Source organism: Anser brachyrhynchus (genome assembly GCF_964034855.1).
Source record: "Anser brachyrhynchus genome assembly, chromosome: 3".
Lineage (NCBI taxonomy): Eukaryota > Metazoa > Chordata > Aves > Anseriformes > Anatidae > Anser > Anser brachyrhynchus.
In genome coordinates this window covers 50,934,131-50,954,226 of record NC_137696.1, presented here as the reverse complement: position 1 = coordinate 50,954,226, position 20,096 = coordinate 50,934,131, and the positions used below count along the sequence as shown (strand labels likewise).

The following is a 20,096-nucleotide window of genomic DNA, read 5'->3' as shown; positions in this document are numbered from 1 at the left end:
TCCGAGTTTCATTTAAAGCAGTGCTCTAATTTTGTGCCAACAGCAGTCTCATCTAAAAATTTCCCCCACTGGAATGACAATTCCTGTTTAAAGCATTTTTCCCTCTCCCTTATAAACCAGAGAAGTCATGACAGTTGTTAACCACTGGACTTAACCTTCCCAAATGACCAGGGAAAACACTAACATATCCCCAGTTCAGAAACCAAACAAGAGCTTGCAAAATTTCTCAGGGAACCTTCTGACACATCGGGAAAACTTTCATGGGCCTCAGTTCCAGGTGGAGACAGAAGCAAAAGAGGCACAGGGTGCAGGGCAAGTTATATTTATTCTCAAAAGGAAAAGAATCCTGCTGGAGTCAATGCAGCCAGCATGGCTCTGCACAAAGGCTCTTGACTTCTTTAGTTTTAGGTACTTCCATGAAAAAAAAAATATATATATATATCAATATAGATCACAAAACAAATAGCAGAAATTCTTCCTCCATTATGTGTTTTTCATCGACATGGAAATAATAAGCAATTCAACCATCTTCAAATATTTATCAATCTCATTTGATTAGACTGCTAATCCTAACTAGGATCATCACACATTGGGGAAGTCAAACTGATTTCTTCTCAAAACCACAGCTTTCAAGAGCTATGCAGCAGCTTAGTCAGTTGGACTTTCTGCTGGAGACACATTCAGCAGAGTAAATTTTGTATTAGCCACTGATAAAACATTGCCGTTTTTAAACTTTCATTATTGATTTTGTTCTCCAATTTTGGTTCAGAAATCTAGGGGAGGGAACAGGAGAATAGAGAAGAGTAAGAAGAGGTTGCAGAGCAAGCAAGAGTTAATTGAATGGACATATCTGTTTAGACTTTGTGCCACTGATTCCTGCTGTAGCATGAAACTTCAAATTTCAATTTTCAGTAAAAAAAATATGCTAAGACAAAGTGAAAAGTGTGAACACATTTACACAGAGTATCAGAATACAGTACTTCATCCTGTCTTTTTTGGAAATAAAACCCAAGAATCAGTTAGTAAGAAGTTTTCTCATCATATTCCTTACTACTGCTCCTGCAATAATTTTCTAGTAAGGATAACAAATATCAGTTTTGTTCCTACATAATGACACGGACACCTTCATAATGCTTATGAAAGACAGTAAAATGTTCCACATAAATCTTTGCAGGACTGAGTCGCATAATGCTATAAATTATTTTTAATTCTCTAAAACAGTATGCAGATGACATCGCAGAATTACACACACGTCATCTGGAATGACAGCTGATGCTATTATAGAGACATTCGGAATCAACACAGAGTTAGTGCTCAGTCCCCTATCAGCAGATCTTACAGATTTATGTGCTTCCCTGCCTGCAGATTTAGGAGATGATCCTGAATTAGACTTATTCCCCTTGCATCTCAATTTTCATGCAGAAGAAATTCACATGCAAAAGCAATGAGCTGCATGATGCTTAGGGAAGCCGGTCTGTAAGTTTCTACATAAATATCACTGACTGCATCCATTACAGAGCACTTTTTTAGCACCTCCTGAGTTTAGCCACCTCCCTACTCAAAGCTGCTTCACAAGTAATGGCTGGGCTGTGGCTGTTTTCAAGGCAGGACAATATATGACATCACCTACAGCTGAGCAAATTTACATTCCCACCTGAAGTCTCTTCTCATTAATATAACATAGGGCAGAAGATTATAATTAATACAATCATTATCATTTAACTACAATCTGCCTGGGCCTGGCCTGTTATTAGGAAGAGGACTAAAAGTGGATAAAACTATTTGCACCTCCTCCGTCTTGCCAGAGGGAAGAAAAGGGGCCACCATGCAAATAGATGCAGTCCCAACACTTCCGCAGATCAAGAGGTTTCTCTTTTCTACTTCAACTCTTGGAAATGAAAACTGACCTGAATTTACAATATTTGATAAGTTTTGTTATGTTATTAATTTCCGCAGCTGTGACAGAACATTTGGTCCTGTACAGGGCCAAGAAAGACTGAATGGTTTAGCAGCCATCTGTGCCTTTGTAAATGCCATGCAGTGTCTTCATCCCAGATATTTTTGTATGTATGCATATGAACACATACTATTTTGAATTATAACCACGGGTTAATGCCAGTATCAAAGGATTATGATTTTCAAAGAGAATTTATACTTGAAAAAATTCTTAATTTTAATATTTTTCTTAATTATTCTGAAATCCACTAGCAGACCCTCTCTGAGAAGTGAGACAGACTGCATAATGTGCTTCTCCAAAGTTTCATATCATAGAAAGGGGAAGCATAAAAAATTCAGCAGAACCAAAACATAAGTTATTGATTAATTGCAAATATTTAAAAGAGTATAGAAATGTGTGGGTTCTATGGACCAATAGATTCAAATCTAAAACAGACACACCATAAAGGATGCATCTTGATTTTGAACACATGTAAAGACATTCCCTATTCAGCTGAGAAATACTAGTAAATACTGAAAGTATCTCTAAAACAACACAAATATTTTATATATTCATCCAAAGTATATTTAAAAAGCTTTATATATGAAGTCATGATTTTACTAACTGACCTTCCCCCCCCCTCCGCCTTTTAATCCATGGGTGACAAATATTTTCACCTTGAAAAAATTACATGAAATGAAATTCCCAGCACTGAAAATAGTTGGCACTTTTGGCTAGTCCAGTATCTATCCAAGTAAAAACAATATAAGATGAGTAGAACTTGGTTTGCATTTGAATAAAACCTGTAATATGTAAAAGTAGTGTGACATCATTGTTTCATCTTAATGAAACCTCTTAAAACAAGGAAATTGTGTAATACAGTTTTATCATAATTTGTGTAGGGAATGCATAATTATTTATTATGTCCATCCTAAATAATATATTCATCACAAGTGGTGCTACTAAGAGCTGTTAATAACCTACGGTGTATTCAAACAGGCTCACAGGCAAAACTAAATCAAAAAAGAAAGAATATTTTAACCAGCTGTACAACAATTAGTTAAATTGAGGTCAGATATTCCAGAAACACTGAACTTTGAACTCAGACGAAGCCAAAGCACAGAAAGCTTTGGCCTCACCAATGTCTTTGGCGGAATGTTCATCATGACTGGTTGGGTGGGTGATGCCTGCGTTTCCCTTGTTCAGATGCAGATGGTAAGATGTGACGGTCAGAACCCAGCCTGCCCCTGCAGTGGTACCAAGATATGGAAGCTACATCCCTGCTTTTAAACACTGTAGCAGCTGACCAGGTTGCTGACATCCCCCCAGCCACTGCTTCCAGGCCCCGTTTCCAGCGATGCTCAACTCCAGCAAATGCTCTGGAAGCAATCAGCCCCAGAGCATCTGAAATGAGGAGAGAAAGAAAGGTTCAGACCGTAGTCCTCCTCCTACCAGAGTGTAGATCACAGCGTAAACATCACCTCAGTCTCACTGAGGAGCACGCGGCACACCACACTCCCCCTTCTGAAGGGCTATGAGAGCAGGCAGCTGCAAATACACAGAGTGGAGGCAAAGTACTGCAAATGGGCACACAGCTCCTGCAAAGCAGCAGGTCCCGGAGGAGCTCAGCAGCAGGCAGGACCCCCCCACACACACACACCCTGAAGATGCTTCTGCGTACTATAATTCACTACCGTGTCAGGCCAAAGCAAAAAATCTACAGGTGATTTCCTCTCAAAGGTAGTTACAGATCAATCCTACCTGATGGCAGGAAATAAATTACTGATACTCCTTAGAAACGTTTATTTTTCCGAACTTTGTCATTTAATGACTGAGTCGTAGGTGACACGGCTGGGAGAACGGGGAGCTCATTAAAATCCATCAACACTTGGGATGAAATATGCTAACTTCAAATTTGTACCCCAATTTAGTCATGCTCTTTTAGCTCTAGTCAGCATATAAGAAATAAAGTCACTTGGATATTCTGACAGAAAAAGGGAGAAATGAAACAATGAATTAAATTGACATCTGCAACAAGGCAGAGACACTGACTGAAGAAGAGGAGGAAGATGGTGCCGCCCAAAGCAGAAACATTGTTTACAGGTAAAAACTGCCCAAATACCAGCACTGGTAGGAAGTATTCTGCTTACGATCTCATGAGGATAACAGCAGCAACCCTCTCCACAAAGCAGGAGGTGGGGCAGAAACTGGTTCAGTTTGCTCTCTATCACTTCTCTAAGACAATTTAAAGAGGATAGTGCCCTTCTAATTTTAATACATAAAAGTTTCTGCTGAAAAGAGGCTGATGTTCCCAAACTTGTCTGGGTCAGACAGTAGATACATGACCCAGTAACTTTTACAAGAAATCTCCAGAAGACCAAAGTCTAGACAGAACATATTATGTACCTGGCAGAACTCCAGGAATATTTTACGGGATGGAGATGTTGGGCTCCTTGGGACTCCACATCCTCACTCCCGATAAGCCTAGCCACAGCGTGTAATGGGTCCCAGGGAATCGATGTTTTTGATAGTGTCTACTTCAGGTCACTTCTTCTAACTGTAGGGGTTTCAATTTTTCCAGCAAACCCCATGTAGCTCCACTGCTGGTCAGGTGAACCAACACCATCAGCACAAGTCACATTAGCAATATTTCCAACTGTATGGAACAGGTCAAGGACCAAAGACTACAAAATGCAGGAGTGGGCTTTGTAACATGTAACCAAGACCTATATTAAGATGTAGTATGTACTACATGAGAATGTCATATATGGCCAGGATCTATGTTAAATTCTTTTCAGGTGGTCAAAATGGAAAAAGTATCATGCTAACAGACAGCATTTGATGACTTTAAATTTCACTCTGAGTCACGGTCAAAGCAGCTCCTCTCTAAAGCAAGAGGAAATTTGAGGACAAGCTGCAATTGGACGATTTAGGCCTGTCCACCCCTTATTGTTTCTAATAGGATGAAAATAATAGCTTCAACCAAAATTTGCCTCAAGGACTCTAATCTCTTCTTCAAAGAAATCAAACAGTGAAGGAAATAGCTCTTAAGTCCTGTCAAATATATACTGAAAAAGCATTTCAAAAACATCTCTCTCAAGAGTTTCAATCAACTTCCATATTGTCCTTTATGGCATCAAGAGGCTTCTCTATGCATTTACCTCCTCTGACAGTGAGTCAAATTAAAAAATATAAAGATTCAGCCTAGAGAGCTCAGGTTGCGAATGACAATGTGTGCTGCAGTCAAAACTAAGATTTGTGGCTCGAGAAGCGGAAGAATAATTTTCTATCTGGGTCATGTAGTGGTTCACAACAATCACCTTACCTTATCCATAGCTACCAGCAAATGACTGCACAGCATGCATTAGGACAAGCACTAATGGAAGTAGAGGACCTGGCTGAGAGTAATGAGAGCTGACTGAGCCAATGCATTACAATTGACTTTCAGAATCCCAGAACAATTTGCGGAGCTTAGAAATAAATACAGTGTGTTGTGGTTTGATACTTAATACAAAAAGTTGTGCCTGCATTGCTAATACAAACCTCACCCTTTACCAGCTGCGTTATTCATGAAACTGTAAATGAAAACAGACACAAATACAGTAAATACTACTAAATATACATTATTTATGAAAGAAGCAGCATTTGGAGTAGATTTAAGATGTATTTTTTAAAAAGTGGTTCTAGAGATTTAAAGGTGGATTTGACAAGAGCACTTAAATTTTTTGCCGCTGAACAGTGATTATTTTTTTCAGACTGATAGAGATTAAATGAAATATCTTCTGAAACAGTTGCTTTGCAGTCTTAAGAAGTGCAAAATTGATCCTGCATAGCTAGTAATCTGTATGTATACTGGGCTGAAACCTACATACATTTCATTATCATTCCTCTAACCCTGCTGTGCATACACAAAACCAATTTATAAATCCAATGTGTAATTAAATACATGTTAAATTGTTCTTCTTGGGTTTATCTAAGCAACTGACTTGAAATAATCTATACTGTAAAGCAGCATATAAGTACAAGAATCATAATTCTCAAAATTAAACATTCAGGATATTTGTAAAGGAAAAACAGGTTGAAAAGACAAACTCCCACTTGCCAGTTGTCTAATGTCTACAAATAATTAAAAGGATTTTGCCAATTTTCAGGAGGCAATTATTTATTATTTTCTTGAAAAGAAGCAAGGAAAACAAACAAACAAAAAATCCCACTCCAAACCAACAAATCTTTGGTTTCATGGAGTCCCTCCACTCCATCAAGGTATATATTTTTCCATTGGAATATCCACTTTTCAGTTATACAACTTTCCACTAGAAATAATTAGAATGAATAACCTCCAAGGAAGCTCAATAATTAAAGTGTCTATTAATGATTTAAATACAAAAGATGCCAACTAGAAAGTAATGGAGCTGAGGACCTAGATCAATGCAAGGACTCAAAGTTGTAGACAAGCTATTATTTATGTCAATGGAAATAAATACTAAACGGAAATTCACACATCGCACATACCAACTTCTTGGACTGTTCTGCCCTTAAACTGACATAGAAGCAGGCCAAGCTGTCACGATGCCCTCTGATTCTCTGGCGTGTAGTGCCCACAGTCCAGCTGAATGCAAGATGGAGAAGAGCTCAGGGTAGCTGTTGCTATTTTCTCCATCACGGATGTGTAGGTGAAGGGCTGACTGAAACGGAGAAGTCTAGAAGCATTTTATATTCATTTTATAGAAAAGAAACTTTTCTGAGAACCTGCCTACACCATGCAAAAAAGAATAATACAAACTGAACTGGGGTCATAATTAGACCCCCTGCCCCCTTCTGAAGGTGGGCTGCCTTTCATATATCTAAAATGAGAATATTCTAATCTGTAAACTAGCACACATCTTTTGAGTGCAAGAGCACTCAAAGTAATGGCTTTCTCACTCCCTGAGGCTACAGCCTCCCCCAGCAGACCCTGTGCAGCTTTCTCACACCTGGGGAAAAACAACGGGAATGCGTCTTGGTAATGCAAAGGAAGTCCACAGGCCATCAGGGTGCGTCTCTAAACCAGGTAGCTACAGCAGAGGCCACTTCCAAATTCATATACACCACGCCTGGTGGTATTGAAGACAGACAGACATGCCCTCTAGGAAGGAGCCTGGTGCTAGCGGACACCCATGTATGTACAACTCCATCTAAACAACAGGAGGCAGATATTACTTTCCTGCTGGCTTTCTAAAATCATTAAGAGAGCTCTTCTTGAAAACACGTCTGCCAAAAAGCCCAAGCAAAAACCATACAGTACTGCACATTGAGCAGTCTTCCCTTTCAGTAACAATTCTGAAACTACTTTCCTGTAAGAAAACAGCAGCTGGATGGTCTCCTGCCAGTATGTCTTTCCCCGTTGCTGCTCATTTCTGCTCATCTTAATTGCAGATTTCAAGCAGAGGGCTTAGGTCAGGTGAACCTGTGATGTCACCAGGAGCCAAGTGGCAGGTGAGGTAATCAGGTGAACCCACCCAGCACAGGAGGAACAGGGACCTGGGACGCAGCCTTGGCAGATTAATGAATATGCATCTCGCAAGGTCATTTGCCAGAAACCACATCTCAGCAGCTTGCTGCAATTTTACTGCCACACCACTTTGCTCCACAGAGGGGATGAGAAAGCATGCGATGGTATGAGTGTAATTGCATGACTCAATTTGCCAATGCATTTGAATATTTATACTGTTTAATGGACTTCTTGGAAAATTAAGCTGTTGATCAAGTCCCATTTGGCAGATTGAGACAGGGATCTAATGCTATGCCCTAAAAAAATCTTTAGAGATGCAAGATGCCTTTAAAACATAGCATTCTTCTAAGTACATATCTATTATCTTATGCCACTAATGGGATAAGAAAACATGCCAGTGTATTTAAATTTTAGAAATATGTATTTAGAAATGTATTTATATTTTAGAAATAAAATACCAAATCATTTACATTTATACTTGAGCTTTTGCTGCTATCAAACTAAAACATTTTCAACTACTTATGTAATATGCTAGCACAAAAAGCCTGAAAACCACACGGTCTGTGGTTTGTAGATATGCAGCAAGTTCCAGAGGTGCAGCAGGGGAAGACCCAAACACGACAGCTTAAAGAGCACCCACAAAAGGGAGACAAAAGCGAATCCCTTTCAGGCCAAGCTTCAGAGCCAGACTGGTGGCCTGCCTCAGCAGATGGTGTTCTCCCAGCGCAGCCTGCATGGAAAACCTTCCATCTGCTAACGCGTTCAGCAGAGAGTAAGTCAGGAATTACAGGACTTTTATTATAAACAACATTTGTAATACTCTTTGAAAAATATTTATTTGATTCCATGCTAACATTGATGAACTCGGGCTACATAGCCCCAGAAATACTCAGGAGGGGCTGAAAGGATTAGCAGGAGCAGCAGATTGCTGCTTTCGGTGCACAAAGTCACAGCTACCACACAAGCTGCAGAAGGAATTTCATCCGTTAACAACTCAAAATCATTCTGTTGCTACAGTTTCCATTAAAAAAAATGCTGGGTACCTAGACACACACTTATTTAACTGGTGTATTTCCAGTATGCATTTGTAAATACCTTTTATTTTTTTTTTTCCTCCTCTCTAAAGGGAGGATACCTGTCACAGGTACCTGTTTCCTTACGTTGCTTTATCTCTAGATCATTGTTTCCACAGTTTCTCCGAAGCAAAGTGACTAATGAAGTTTTGCACGGATTTGGGGCCACAGGCATAGCTAGCAGTCTGTGGCATAGGTTTGGCATGGGAAATTTGCTGTGCATTTTTTCATTTACAATTATTGTTCTATGCTTATGCTAACGGAGTTATTCAAAAACTGTCCAAGTCCCAGAAAAAAAAAAGTATCATTTAGTTCAGTACATTTTCTGCAAGATTATTATGATACATGGTGACGTTGTAAGGTTGTGCTAGCTAAGGAGGGCTGGATCACCACTTCTTGGAGAGCAGCTTGAAGTGTCATTGGAAACAGCTGACCAGCTACTTGTCAACATCCCAGGAGAAGAGCAAGCATCACCCTCTCTCAAGTCCTAGAAAAAGCATCTCCAAGAAAAACACAAGCTGCTGCCCTGAGTTCAATTCTCAGGGAAATGCTCTAAACTTCCTAATTTCTGGCCATCCTCTGACTGTATTTAACCAACAAAACTGCCACAGCATTTGAGACAATGCAACTATCCCCATGGAAATGCACCACACACACCTTCCCCCTGGGCCAGGGGAGCACTGAGCTTCTAGTCCAAGAGCAAAAGAGAGTGCACAGAATCAAATGAGATGCAAGCAATTTTACTTTTCTGTTTACTCAGCTAAGAAATATCTAAGAGATTAATTAATTAAAATGTATAAGAGCAAGGAGAAACTAATTGGGATAGGAATAAGGGGATGTTAGGGAGGGTCACGTGTATCAGAACTAGAAGTAATAGGATAAAATTAGCAGGGAATATTTAGGTTGCATACCAGAACAAGCTTTTAGACAATAAGACTCCGGAAAAATCTTTGACAATAATGTAAATAGAAAGGACATGGAAATTTTTATATTGAACTATACCTTCTTGAGTCATTTAGACATTTAGAAAAATCCTGCTTTGACAAAGATACAAATTACTGAAATAAGAGGCATTTTTCATTTCCAGTTGCTATGCTTTTTTTTTTTTTTTCCCAGGGCAGGACAGCACTTATCGTTGATGGAAATCCATTAAGTAACTATAGTCATTTCCTGAACCATCTACCATACACTGTTTCCAAAATAATATCTTAAGAGAGTCTAAGCCTGCATCTCAATGCAATATTCATGGATTGCAGTATTTGTTCATCTCTTTCCCTGTATTTGTCATTCTACTATCTCTGGTATTCGGGGAGTGGAAAACTCAGAATAAGTAAATAAATAAATAAAAGATGCTGGGGAAATCATCCACATTTATATATATTGTTTGTAAACTTTTTTTTTTTTTGGTAAAACCTGGAAACTTATTTTATACTTAACCTCATGAATACACTCATTAAGTTAGAGCTCAAACCAAGTGACAGTTCAACTTTTCCCTTACAAAGCATTTTTCTTATGCTGCCTTGGAGTCCGAAATACATAACATATGGAAGCAAATGAAACGCCAGCTATGTGTTGAAAAAAACAAAATAAAAGATACTTGATGAGAAAAAGCTTCCTGAGCAAGGGCACTGAAACAGAATCAGTCCTCCCTGACATCTGGATGCCTATTCCAATGACAGCAGCAGCAAAGAGACATTTTAACAAAGACCCTGGAGGAAGCTCAGAATATGACTCAAGCACCTGAAGTACTGCCCTAAGCTCACATTTTGCATGACATCTTTCGCTTTTCACTGAATTCCACTGAAACATGGATTATTGACTGTGTAAAACAGCAGTTGGCAGAAAAGAAGGAACAGGAGGGCCAGGGGACAGAGAGAATCGGGTCTGCGGCAACACAAGGATCATGAAACTCCCTTTTTAAAAATCCTCAAACAGGCTCACTTTTTCCTTATGGAAAGAGGAAAATTATCCACACAGGAAAAAAAAAAAAAGGAAAAAGAGAAAAAAATGAATGCAGTGACCTGGAACTTTTTTGCAGCTAACTGGTCTTGTTAATACCAAATAGTGTTGTCTCAGCTGTGGATTAATAACAGAGGCAAATAAGCATTTCACTTTAATAGAAAAGGAAAAGAACCAGCCTGATTCAGTTTTACAGACAGGATACCAATTGTCATTTGATATCATTAACCACAAACTTGTATCAGACAGATTGGTACACTTGCCCTTATTCAAGAAATCAGAAATAACGTGGTACCTCAGACTAATTGTCAGTGATGTCAAAGCTGACAAATTACTATGACATAACTATTTGACTCTCTGCGAAAGCTGAAGAGGTCATGCTACACTCAATCCCATATATACATTGCTTTCCTTTTTGCCTTCAAATTTTCTACAGGCTAAGTACAACTGAGCTTTTTGTGGGTGAGCAAAAAGGAAGAAAGGCTGGGGAAAGTACTGTGATCTATGAAAAAAGTCCTGATAAATAACAGGCACGCTCAGTTAGTTATGATAAAGTTTCTGTTAGCTGTTGACAAACGTTGAAACATAGTATAAAGCTCGGTTAAGCAACAGCATTGTTCTCTCATTACACGGCCAATTCAGAGTGGAAGTTGCTTTCTGATGTAAATTGTGCTAACAGATGGCTTGTTTCAAGAGCCTAGTGATAAAATTGTATGGCTGTCCTAACTCTGGTGCAACCTGAAATGAGTAAGGGTAGGTAATTCCTTCTTGGAAAATTACTAAGAACTATAATTTAGAACGGAGGCACTTTTATTTCAAACAAGTTTATATACAATGTATGAATTCCCCTAAACTTTACCCATCGACTTTTACATGCTTTTGCATAAATAAATTAATGGATAAAAGACTAAGTCACACCTAGACAAAAAGAAAACGTTTTTTAAATGGGTAGTCTTCCCAGCTGCTTTATTCTTTTGCTTAGCCTCAGGGGACGTGTCTGAAAGAGTGCACCAGCCAGGGCAGATGGCAGCCAACACATTCCTTGAGTCAGACATCCTTGTTCATACCAGGTCATGAGAAGTGCCTCAAGGCAGTGACTGCAAACTACCAGCAAGTCCTGTAAAACATGCCCAGAAGGAACCACTCATTCATTTCATATAAATTAACCTGCACAAAGGAATGGGAATGACTGCCCTATTCTTTTGTTCTGTGCAGTCAACAGGGACTACATAAAGCCAGCTGAGCTTGGGGGCACACTGAGCAGTCCCACTATACTCAGCAAATCAGCTGCTGTCAAGGTTTGGCACTGATGCTCTTGAGGCCTGTAGAGAGCAGGTTGTAGAATAAACTCCCAGGCTCAGCAATCAACACAATATTGACAGGAGATGCTGAAGTCTGGAGGTCACAGGCAGGGGTGAATTGCTCAAGGCACCTCATCAATAGTGAAGTAGGTAGGTGATCTAAAATGCTGCATGGCACAACAGAATATCATTTATTTTCTTCATCTGTCAGACACTAGATTCTTACCATGTACCTTCTATGCTTGTTGCTTTAAATCACGAAATGTGTCTCTGCAGACTACAAGGACTCAAATGTGAGCATTTTCACAGTATTGTATTTTGTAGCAATAAAGGCCTTATTAACTACCACTGCATAGTGTTTTAAATGAATGTGAAATATTTACAAGGGAATGTTGATCCATCCTACTTAGACTTCAAAGGGCATCATCTCCTGAGAGATGGAGGAGTAACTGTCCATATCTAAAAAGCTCCAGATGTGCAGAGGCAAATAGCTCAAAGGTCTTTGCAGAAGGAGAAACACAGTATGCCCAAAAAAGAGTTCAGCTGATAGCTGCTACTACTTGGAATAACAGTTTATTCCTTATACACACCGTGAAAGCATGAGGTCCAGCCCATCAGCATCTAAGGAACATGCATGGATCAACAGAAGGCCAGAATAAATGGCAGAAGTAGAGAAGTGCCATCTCTCTCTATCAGAGGGCAGCAAAGTAGAAAAATACAATAGTTTTGGACAAAATAAAGGTACAGCTTAATATTTTGGACTGGTGATTGAAGACAAGGTAAAAATAGACTGATTTCACAGTCTGTTATTAAGATGTATGCTTTTATATTTATACATACTGTAAGGATGGAAGTTATTTTGCTATAGAGACAACAAAACCTACTGAAAACATGGCAACTGTGACAATGTCAGAGCTACCATCCATTAACTTCACTCAGACAAAGGCCTTGAACATAGCAGATCACAGACTTGCCTTGATGAACATCACCTCGTAGGAAGTGGATCCACACAAGAAGCAGACAAAAGTTTATTGAAAAACAATTACAATTGTTTTGGAAGCAAAGGCTCTTTCCCATTCTTGTAATTGTAAAAACTAAAGAAAATACATGACTTTCTGAAAATTTGGAAATTAACTAATTGGCAATTAGCAAAAGTCCCTGTGGAACCTACTTTTCCTGAGGGCCAGAAGTACAAGGAAGGGAGTGGAATAGAAGCAAAAAAGTATATATATATATATATATATATATATAAAAGAAATTAATGTGTTTAACAAGCTGTTACTGTAATTCTTTTCCTCTCTGGTGTAAGCAACATTCCGAAAAGATTCAAACTTCAATGGTTAATTTATAATCTTGCATTTTAATGTTAAAATATTTTGTTGTTCATCATGCTTGTCCTCTGCTGTATCACCTTGATTTTAACTCAAAAATATGCCCATATTCTCTATGGCATAATAGAAATTGAGCTAATAATACAGTGACACATTGAAGTATATTTCCTCTCCGAAGGTTTCAATATGCACTGTGTGTCAAGAGAAAAAAAAAACAAAAAACGGTAATGGATTGCCACACAATTCAAAATGAAGGTAATTTTAGGCAACAGGACAGCAAGTAAACAACAGAATAGAAGGTAGAGTGATTTGAAATGCAACAGGAAGAATACAGTCATCTATTGAAATAAAAGTCAGAGGAAAATTTATGTAGACAAGCATGTAATTACCTGGACTGAGAGTTGGCCAGGATACCAAGTCATTGTAGCTTTACTTCTGCAGAAACAAATGGGTTGGATGCTAAGCTAATATTTGCATGCAAAAAAATAGTGGATTCAGCAGCAATTAAGTGGGTCACTGATTAAGTGCAGAATGGGGAAAGAATCAAGACCAGCACAAGGATTTCCAGCATTTACTTTTTTTTTTTTTTTTACTCTAGATGTACTCTGCCTCATGAGGCTTAGAAATAACTGTGCAAACGGACAGCAGTACAGGGAAAAAAAAGAAGAAAAAGAAAAAAGGAACAGTATTACACCACTGAGAACTTGTAAAGTGTTTACAGTTTTGAGATTGGTTGTAGATGAGTAAGATGGGGAAAGGTTTCCAGGGAAAAGCTCTCTGAAGTTTCCACATAAACGAAAGTAAATATTTTGCGCATGATTCTGTTCTCCTTCCTGCAAGTTAGGAGCAACTCCACCAAAGACAACCTAGTAAAATGTGTGCTAGAAAGTCCACTGTGAACTGAGATTCATGATCATAACCAATCACCTAAAGAAAGGTGATTACCTACAATCGGTTTACATTTTACATCACTTAAATGATGCATGATAACTGGTCTTTTCAGAGAAGTCCTGAAAAACACTCAATCCATTGCTTTAATCATTACCAACTTTTTTTTTTTTGTGGTAACTTTAAGTGGATGCAGACAGTTGCTACTGGTATTACCTGTCACAAGGAATATGCCATCAGCCTCTAGAGAGTGCAACCTGGACAGCTGCACAAAGATCATATACTCCTAGTCAGGACTTTCAGTGGCAGGTACAATATGTGCTAAAAACTTGACTACATATTGGCAGAACTGTGGAAAATTTGACAGCCCAGAATGAGTGAAGTAGGAAAATGTTCCCTTTCCCTCTTTGACCTGTAAACCCTGGTGTTTTCTCTTTTGGCTAGCTTTCCTACCTAGGCAACGATTCAAATACTATGCTCTGATTTCCACAGGAAAACAAAACAAAAAAAAAAAAAGAACAGTTTCTAAAGAGTAACTCTGAACAGTACAGGCCAGGCAGATTTACTACTTCAGGGATGTTCCTTCTACAGCTTTACCGAAAGGCATCATTATGGAGATGTAAACAGACTAAAGCACAATAATGTCCACTTATGTGATGAAACACTGATGACAACCATTCATTGAAGAGAGCAGAGAATAGAAGTGCTGGCTACATGGGATTGCATCTCTACTTCAGCTACAGGATAACCTACAACTTACTCATGGCAAAGGTGGCAGTGTTGCTGCCTGGTTTACCTTTCTGCTTTTCATTAGGATCCAAAGTGCTGAGCATCCCAAACTGTTGGAGATCAGATTTGGCAGAATATTTTCTCATGAACTCAAGTTTTGTCAAAAAACATCCATTAGTTGCCTCCTAATATTTCTCAGAAATGTCTTGCATTTGATAAGCTTTTGCTGCAGCCACAACAGGAACCCTGTCTGAAGCCTTCCGAGTCTGTCCTGTGATACCAGGTATTAAAGATCCCTAGTGAATGTATAGATCTAAAGACTGATCAGGAGTCTTGGAGAGGTCTCCTACATTTTTAGCAATGGACACTGACATTGAAACCAAGGGATTTATTGACCTTGTAAAATAATATTGCTCAGACCAAAGATCCATGGAGACCACTACCCTCTCTCCAATAGCCTATGGCAGTTAGCCAAAAAGGAAGAAGATGTGGCATAATCGCACTGATTGTTCCTGAATAACCTCCTGGCACTGAGCTGTGGGTTTGGGATTCCCTGAGCAAGAAGTAGTCTTTATCCTCAATATCTTATGAATTTTTGTTCTCTTTCAATCCCATTTGAACCCATTAACATCTATAGCATCCAGCAGCAACTGCCACAGCTGACTTATGCAGACCATAAAGCAGAGCTCATTTTGATGCTCTAAGGAAGGCCCTTACTGGTTTCATTTGGTAGCCCCATGCACTTGCACTAGGAGAGAAGTCAGCTAGCTGCTGCTGTTCACCTTCTCTATGTTGTATGCTGCAGGTTTCAATCACAGTCTCCTCAGGCTGAAGAGTTCTTGATTATTTAGTTATTCCTCATACAGAAGCTCTTCCACATCTTTGATTACCCTAGCTGCTTTTCTTTGTACTGTTCCTATCTCTATAACATCCGTTTCCCAAATACTGGAGGAGCAGAGATGCACACAGCATTCGAGACACAGGTGCACCATGAAATTCTTCAGTAGTCGACAACATTCACTTTGTTCCCTGCTTTTCTCTAGTAATTCATGGCAGTCTGTTGTGTATTACATGGCTACTGAGCACTGTGCTGACATTCTCCCTGAACGGTATGGAATAACATCTACATTTGTTATTATTATTTTTTTTTTTGAGTAGTAATAGTCAACCCCAGGCCAATCACTATGTATATAAACTGGGATTACTTTACCCCACACACATTCATTTAAATTGATTTGTACTAAAAGTCATCTGTCTTTATTGCACATTCATTCACTGTAGCAAGGTCCTACCATTTCTTCATAGGTAGCCCTTCTCTTTAATTATGCCACCTGACACAGTACCACTGAAGTCATTGTTTCCCTCACCTTTCCCTGTCTTGATAATTACCAGGTCCTGTGCTGTTTAAATAACTTCCCTACACTGAGAAAGATTACCACTGAATTCTCTTTCCTCTTCTTCCAAACAGATCCTCTCACTTGGGAAGAAATATCACATGGGTGTCCCCAGATTTCAGGATACAACAAACAATTCCTAAATCCTAAAAACAGTCTAAGGATCTTCTCTTATCCATGCATTAACACAAACAGGATTCTTCCACTGCAGGACTTCCAACAAGCACACACTTTTAAACTGTTACCTCTCTCAAGGGACAGCTTTTAGTCATGCAATGTCTGAAGCATTAAGAGTGATCTGCAAGATTTTCAGATCACTTATCCCTGAAGAGGTAATTGCATTAGTTTCATGTCTTAAATTTGTGCTATTAAAGGGAAAAAAAATAAAAAACTACATAAAAAATGAACGAATGGATCTCAGGATCAGTGTTCCATATAATTTCTCAGTTCCCAGAATCTCGTCTCATCAGAGGTTTTTTCTCCATTTAACCATCAACTGACCATGAATTGAATTGCATTAGCATTAAATTCCAGTGTGGAAAGGAAAGCTGTTATCCATACAGTTGGAATTTATCCCTGCCTGAAATGTGGATATTCTTACCTACTTGTACTACATCGTGCCCAGGAGTCCTAACCACGGATCAAAATTTCACTGTACTCTCTGCTGTAGAACCAACTAGTACAACAAGCCTCGCTGGCTGAAACTGGGCCAAGAGCAGCTCATCCCATGTTCAGTATGAGGCTCTTCCCAAACTTCAAAGTGCCTGGGCACGAGCATTTGAAATCAGAGCAGCACCAACACTGCACATGCCAGACTGGTCGAACTGAAAAATGACAGCACGCATAGGGGAGAGGAAGCAGAGAGGTGAGCCCTCCAACAACCACTGCCTCTCTGGAAGTAAACATTCATGGTCAGAACAGTTAACTCTTTCCCTTGGACAGCTCAACAATGTTACAGTAACATTTGCAATTTACCTAGCATGAACTATAGGAAATGCTGCAGGTACCAATGTCGTCATACCCTTTACTGAGTGCAAAATTGGGACATCTCAAGTGGCTGCAGTAACTGGCACACAGGACACTTGCTAGGCAGTTTTTATAGACCAAGACTAAATGGAAATCTGACTCCCCCCTTCTATAATTGGATTTTTGATAAACCAGTTTTCTGAATCTGGCTATGAACGATTCTAATAATAGTAAACGAGATAACTACTTAACTGCATATTTTATGTAAATAAGATGAACCTTAACTTTGCTGGAACATAGCAGCATTCAGCTACAGATAAGGGGAAAGCTTTCATGTCATATGGATGCTCCAGTTTGTCTCTGAGGGAGAAATTCCTGGAACACAAGTACCAGCGGCATCAAAGGGCTTTCAGATCACCAGAAGGGACACTACTACTGGAGTACACTGTGTTACTACAGCCATTTGCAAAATATCCACATTCACCACATGGTGGACACAGATGCAGGAGGAAAATACAAAAAAAAAAGTTAAGTGGGATAGCAATAATGTGACTAGGGTAGTAACAATTGAACAAATAGTAAGACAGGGAATATGCATGTTTTTCTCAATTAGCTTCCTCCTATGCGTGTACTAAAGCTGTGTTCTGACCACCTGAGCCATTTGGATAGGCAAAATCCATTTAAAAATGTTTACCCTCAGGTTTTCTGCCACCCCCCACCCCCCCTTTTTCCAATTACAGTGCCACTAAGTAAGTGGGCTTTCTATAAACAATATGCAAAAAACATCACGCTGCCATGGACTTCTGTTTGTGAGCATGATGCAGGGATGGACAGTTTGCTTCTGTGCTGAAAAATCTCCTTCACAACTAATGCCCAGACAAACACTTTTACCAACTATTTGCTTTGCAAAAATGAGATTATTTTTCCCTCAAGATAGCTGGAGGGCAAATTTAAAAGCCCTCAGTCTTAATTGGATTATAAGTACTCAAAATCAACCCACGTGCAGCCTTATCTATACGAAGGCATCTTCACTGCAGCTAACAGCATCTCAGCGTACAGGTGCCTGTACTGTCAGGAGCAGCAGTTAAGGATCAGTACCTCTGGCAGATGCTTTCAAAAGCTGCTGAATTCCTCAGTGGGCACAAGCTGGTGCAGCACTTCACGAGGCTGCTGCAAGATGCTGCTGCTCACACCTGGGATCCCACTGCCAACACCACTGCAGGTAAGCTGCTGGTTACACACACTGGTACACTCTGAATAAAAGTTCTAACATAGGTAAGGCTCAGGCCTAATGGAGAGGCACAGAAAAATGGGAAAAACTACTGTTTTCCAGTAAAAAGATACCCATGTGTTCAGTTTTACCATTTTCATCTCAGGCAGTGAGGTAGGGGGAGCGTTGGTGGGTCAGTGAGTTGGCGACAGCAGTTAACTGATTTCCAAAACAGGCCTCCCTCTGAAATAACTAAGTGTCCTGGCACTGACTTCAATGGGTGCTGGAGCATAAGAATGCTCTGAACTTGACCAGCCACTAAAATGGATATGTCTATCCCTGTAAATCCCTTGCAGAGAAATTGGATACTGGGCATCAGAAATCAGTCGCCCTTAATGTGATATTAAACTTCTTAAATCACCGGTAATGTTGCCAGGAAAAGTGAAGAACTGTTTGTTTGTTTTTTAATTACATACGAGCACTACAGTATGAACATGCACCATGACGCAACCATGTAAACTAATATTCAGCTACACAGCACAAAAGAAGCCTTTACCATCGAAGAAACAGATGTTTGCTTCCCAGTACTGAACAGTAGAATAGTAGAATATTTGAGGAATTCACTTTACAAAATACTTGAGATGTGCTCAGCTGTCACCAACACATGAAGCTTAATTCTTCCTTCACCTGCACTGTCATTTATCCCAGGCAGTGTAGCTCACTGAGCTATTAAAGCAGTCTGAAAGTAGTGAAAGAATTATTTTCAGAAATACTCTGTTCTGAACATACATGTGTAATGTTTTCTGAATAGCAGAAAGTCTTATTAAATGGCCAAATGGTCCTGCCTGGCCTTAATACGTGCAAGTCTTTTAAAAGCATTAATTTATCTATTCATTACAAAGAGGTAATGAGCAAAAGTTTGTCTGACACTTCCAAATAGCTCTCACTGAAATCAATCTGCTGCTACACCTACACAACACTTACTTGAGAGTGCCTTACAAGAGATATATACTGTAATATGCAAAAAATATTGATATTACTTGTGGAAAAAAAAATGTTTGCATGTCCAGGAAGCATTACCATGATATTTCCACACAGCTTGTTCATTCATAGTTATTCCTATCTTTTGAAACAAATCTTGCCTTGCTGGTTTGCCCATGCCAAGCAAAATGGATGCACATAGACATGCATGTTATTATCACTGCTCTACTAGTTCATGCAAGCTCTCATTTAGAGTAAAGTACTTCCAGTCTGTATCAGACCTTGAAGAATTGACTCTGAAAATAGCACTGATATTCACAACCAATTTTACTAAACATTTCTGTTGCCTGTGAAAGTACTAGAGAAAAACAAATGAATGAACAGAGAGAAAAAAAAACTCTTTAAACCTTTAGATGGTGAAACTGCAGATCACCAAACAAGGAGAAAATCAGAAATATACATTGAAAAACATTTAAAAGTTCCTGTGAGAACAAAAATTCAAGGAAAACTGCAACTTCCACATAGTTCAACAGCATACATAGCATAACACCTTGACCCAAAGATTTGTAAAAATTTCAAAAATGGAAAAAAAAGTCTGCAATCTCATTTTTCTTTAGAAAGAAGGGAATCATAAACCAGATTAAAAAGAAATTATATACAAGATTTCTAGGAATAAACTATTATGACTAAAATTTCCATGGACCCCAAAAGTCCTCAGTTTTTCTGATGAGCAGGGTGATCCACGTATACTTAAAAACATTTTTACTGAGGAAGTTTAAACGAAGTACAAATAATGGAAGCACCAAACTCCACTTCTCTTCAGTCTAGTTAATACCT

General features: G+C 39.1%; 1 protein-coding gene and 1 long non-coding RNA gene across 2 annotated transcripts in view; both read right to left on the bottom strand.

The window, feature by feature from the left end:
* RPS6KA2 (ribosomal protein S6 kinase A2) overlaps positions 1-20,096 on the bottom strand; it is a 302,905-nt gene that overhangs the window by 200,997 nt on the left and 81,812 nt on the right. The window lies entirely within an intron of this gene.
* Positions 504-7,316, bottom strand: LOC308193614. The gene is made up of 3 exons (XR_013949814.1): positions 7,266-7,316; positions 6,449-6,617; positions 504-3,340 (listed from the first exon to the last, which is right to left on the bottom strand). It is a non-coding gene; the product is annotated as an uncharacterized lncRNA (long non-coding RNA).